At 35.2% G+C, this 4,795-nt stretch overlaps 1 non-coding gene across 1 annotated transcript; it reads right to left on the reverse strand.

The window, feature by feature from the left end:
* Window positions 1-4,218: 4,218 nt before the first annotated feature.
* Window positions 4,219-4,322, reverse strand: LOC118759571 (U6 spliceosomal RNA). Its single transcript, XR_004996271.1, has one exon. It is a non-coding gene; the product is annotated as a U6 spliceosomal RNA (small nuclear RNA).
* Between the last annotated feature and the right edge of the window lie 473 nt (window positions 4,323-4,795).

Consider the following 4,795-nt stretch of genomic DNA (forward strand, 5'->3'; position numbering starts at 1 on the left):
CTCTCTGGTGGACTGTGTACTCAAGAGGATACATCATGGAAATGTAATGGAAGTGAATATTTTCATAGGTAGAAACAAAGAGAAATAAGTCCTCATGCATGCACCCCAAGGACGGACTCACAATGAAATGACTGACAATCTCCTACAATATTGGGAAACAGCTCAGTGGCAGCATGATGGACTTGTGAAAATTCACGAAAGATACCCATTGTAAGACTGGAGGGGAGAACAGAGAGGAGATAGAGGGAACGTGGGGAAGGGGGAGTGGAGACTGCAGCACCAACTAAACTGTATCAAAAAACAATAAAAATGAGCTTTCATTGTGCACTAGAACACAAATGTGTGAGGGAAGACAATTCTGAAATGATATAAAGTGTGACAGTATTATAGTTCATGCTTACTTTTAAACCAATGAAATATAAACTTTCTTAAAGTGATTTTTCAGTACTTTTGTTGCCAAAATTTATCTTAGCTCAAGATAAAAGAAAAGAAGCAAACCATCATACTGACAATGAGACAAGAATAAGTCTTATGAAGGGTATGAAAACAAAAATATCTGTTTTGAGACATTTTGCAACTTCAAGTTGTCTAAGCCTTAGTTTCTTTGCCTGCCACATGGTATTAATCACTTCTGTCTTATGTATGTACTAAGATTTTTTGAGAGCTCACTGTCCGAAAATGTCTGCTCTTATCATTACACACCTTCCAAGCATGTACATTTTGCTGAATTTATATTCTTGCCTTTTCCAAATATCAAACAGTTATCTGCATACACTATGGAGCCTTTTGGTTATACGTTCATTTGCTTTGCAATAGATTTGTGCTTAAGTTCCCTCCATATTTTAAATTTTTTGTATCTTCTATTGTTATTACTGTTTTCCATGATATGGTTTTGTATATGGTAGGTAAAGGAATCCACCTCCATATATTTTTCATGCTTCATTATTCACTTCTTTTTAGTACTCAATAATTCATTGTGTGGAAATACCACAATCTATTCATCTATTCACCTACAGAAGAACATTTTGGCTGTTTGATTCCAATTACTGGCAAAAAATTAACACTATCAATATTCATGTACATGTTCTTATGTGAACATTAATTTCTACTTATTTGGGTAAATATTTAAAAAATCAATTGCTGCATAGAATGACAGAACCATGTTTATCTTTGTAAGAAACGTCTGATCTGTCTTCCAAAGCACATCTACCATTTTGCATTCCCACTAGAAATGAACAGGAGTTCCTGTCGCTCTGCATCTGATTAGCAGTTTGATGTTTCACTGCCATCTGAATTTTCTATTCTCAATGACATAAGGCATTCAACGTTTTTTCGCATGTATTGGTTGCTCTATCATCTTTGGTCAGGTACAAGTCTGTTGGGATTTTTTTAGCCTGTTTTTGTTCATTTTGGCCTGTTGTTTATCATTGTTGATGTTAAGCATGATTTCACATTTTGGAAAACAGTCCTTTATCAGATATGTGTTTTTCAAACATTTCTCCCACTCTGTAGCTTGTCTTTGTAATATTTAAATCTATCAAAGTTTTACTTAGGTGAAGCCCTGTCTTTAAGTGAGACATCCATCAGAAATATTAACCAGTGTTATGACATTGTGAAAAGGAAAGACAGTTCCAGAACACAAATAAAAAGGTATAAAAAATAAATACATGAATACTCTATGAATAAATCAGCAAATACTCCATGTCTGTTATGACAGAGTTGACAAACAGAGCATATCCAAGGTTAACATAGCAAACCGTAGAGAAGCAAGTTTTTGAAGGAGTTGACATCAAGTGTGAACGTGAAAAAGAAAGCACTGCCTTCTTGATGTTTGAGTCAAAGAATTACAAGCAATGAGCCCAGAGTACTGGGATAAAAACAGACTTGGGAATACCTCATATTCACATTTAAAGAGACTAAACTTCAATCAAGAGTATTTGGGGAATGTGTATATAATTAAAATCTGAGAATAAATACTGCATAAAAAATCAAATATCATTTCTTTTCCTTGATTTGTGGCAATTATTATACAGATCCTAAAACAGTAATGCATATCAGTGAAACATTTTTTGAGATTTGATGTTTATAGCCTTTGTCTATAATCTTGTAGAATTGTAAAAGAGTGGCTTTTTTCCCTACTGACTACTTTTTGAACTGTTTGTTTGGTGGAAGGTTAAGCATATGATTATAAAGTAAATTGAATGTATTATATTGACAAATTAAAAGAAAAATAATAAGGGAAGGAGACTGAAAGGTGGGACTGAATGAGAAAGGTTAGCTAGAATGGGAGCTATTTTTATATTCTTAAAACTATATGTGAAATATATGAAATTTGTTTCTTTAGTATAAATTAAAGTAAAATAAAATTGGAATTTTATTAAAAGGCAAGATGGACATAGAAAAGAAAGTATAGGGGGCTGGCACTGTCGTGAAGTAGGTTAAGCTTACATTTGTGGTTTTGGAATCCCATATGCTCACTTTACCAGCGTGCAACATGGCCAGGGTATATGCTAAGATCCCACACTGTTTATATGCCCAATTTGTGCTTCCTAATTTGGCACGGGTTGGTTCAGACCTCTGCCACTGAGGAATCCTTTTCATTTTTCTGCCTCTCTGTGTCATTTACAGGCAACACTTTGACCTATTCATATTGGCATTTCTGAATGTAGAGCAGTCCACATTCACCCATGAGTGTGTATTAATTCCCACATTGTTAAATCCTGCTTCTATTTACACATGACTCCGGTCTTTGCTTAATATTTCACTGTGGAGAGTAAGAACCTACATTAAATCTGATATATTTATTCCTCATAAACCACTAATTTATATACAGCCATCCATTATAATATGCAGTTATTCTTCTTGATACATTCATCATACTAATTCTTCTTTTCATGTTATGTCATTTGCATTTTGCAAAGCTCAAAATCAATTCCAGAGGAATTATTCTCAGGTTTCCATGATGACTAAACTGAAAGCATGAATGTCTATTTTAAAGTGTTCAAAATGGGACAGAGCTGTTGCGAGGCAGGTTCATCTATAAATTTTGATGCCAGCACCACATACCAAAATACCAGTTCAAGTGCCAGTTACTTCACTTCCAACCCATCTCCATGACAATGTTCCTGGGAAGCAGGATTTGATTGCTAAAGTGCGAGAGTTCCTGACAACCATGTGGGAAACCAAGCTGGACTTCCTGGCTCAAGGATTCTGTACACTGGCACATCACTGGCTACTGAGGTCAACTTGGAGTAAATTGGTGGTGGAAGGTCTCTCTGTGTTGAAAAGTATGCTTTTCAAATAAATAAATATTTTATTTTAAGAATAGAATAAAAATTCAAAGCATTTTTATTGGCAATGGGATAGCAAAGACAAAAATTAACATGCCTGTATCCCATATTAGATTACCTGGGTTGGACCTAGTTCTGACTCTTGATTCTGGCTCCCTGAAAAGCACTGGAGCACACTGAGGGTGCTAATAGCTGAAGTGATTTGGCTCTTGTCATCCGTGTAGGAGACCTGTACTGGGTTCCTGGAGCTGGAATTGACATGGTGTTTTGGGGTACTCCATGAATGAATCAGTGAATGGGAAATCTGTGTATATGTCTTTCTCTTCTTGTTTCTCTGCCTCTTAAATAACTAAGATTTTACCTGATTCATTTTCAAAGAATCAGAAATTGTAATTTGGTCTCATGAAAAACCTCTGGTTAGCTATATTCCAGTCTAGGATAAGGGAATTTGGAAGAAAACTGATGATTTTCTAACAAGAGAAAGAAAAAATTTTTTTTCTTTAGTCTAACAAAAGCCTAGTGTTGCATGCCCATCAGCTAGACTGAGATCCAAGGAAAAGCATTAGCTTCCTGGGAGCGCAGGGCATGAGCCCAGGATCACCTGTCAAAACACAATGAAGATTTTCAAGGTACCTCACAAGTTTGTAAGAACTATGCTCCTTATAAAATGAATTGCTAAGTGGTGAGTGTAGAATAATCTAACAGAATGAATGCATAGATCTATGGGAACAACTGACACAGTATTTCATTCAGATTCACAGCTCTCTCTCTCTCTCTTTTGATAATGAAATCAAGCTGGCTTATTTCCAGCACACTTATTTAATATGACTAGTTAAGGAAAAAAATTAAAAAGTGCCAACAAATAATAATTCATATTTCAGTGTTAAATGAATATCTGTCACAATGACATTAAATTGCTCAAGAACACAAAAACATGGAAAGCTTAATGAATTTGTATGTTATCCTCATGCAGGGGCCATGCTAATCTCTGTATAGTTCCGATTTTAATGTATGTGCTGCCAAAACGAGCACAGGTTCACAGCTCTTTTATGACAACTTCTGCTGAATGCTCTCCAGGAAACCTAGGAGCAAAGAGTCTTTGCTGGTCCATGCCAGGAAAGACATTGTGTTAGATTGTTACAAGGCTAAAAAGAAACTTAAACTACAATTGCAGAACCCCAGTGTTAAGTGTTTGTTCAAAAATTGAGCACTTTAATTCACACAGTTTCCTGAATGGGAATTTCACATTGGTACATTCCTAACTCTCCAAACCTGGAAACTGTTTAAATAGCAATGAAACAGTAAAGAGCAAAACAAACTCTAGTGCAAACTTATAATGGAATACTTTCTATTGAGAAAAAGAAACAAATTCTTGATATACTAAACAGTATGGGGGAATATCATATTTATTTTATCGAATACAGGAGATAAAGGCAACACATATAGGATTTTAATACAAAGGAAATTGGATGTGGTCTTTTGTGGTAATGAAATGATTCTACATT

Source organism: Ochotona princeps, chromosome 4 (genome assembly GCF_030435755.1).
Source record: "Ochotona princeps isolate mOchPri1 chromosome 4, mOchPri1.hap1, whole genome shotgun sequence".
In the NCBI taxonomy this organism is placed as follows: Eukaryota; Metazoa; Chordata; class Mammalia; order Lagomorpha; family Ochotonidae; genus Ochotona; species Ochotona princeps.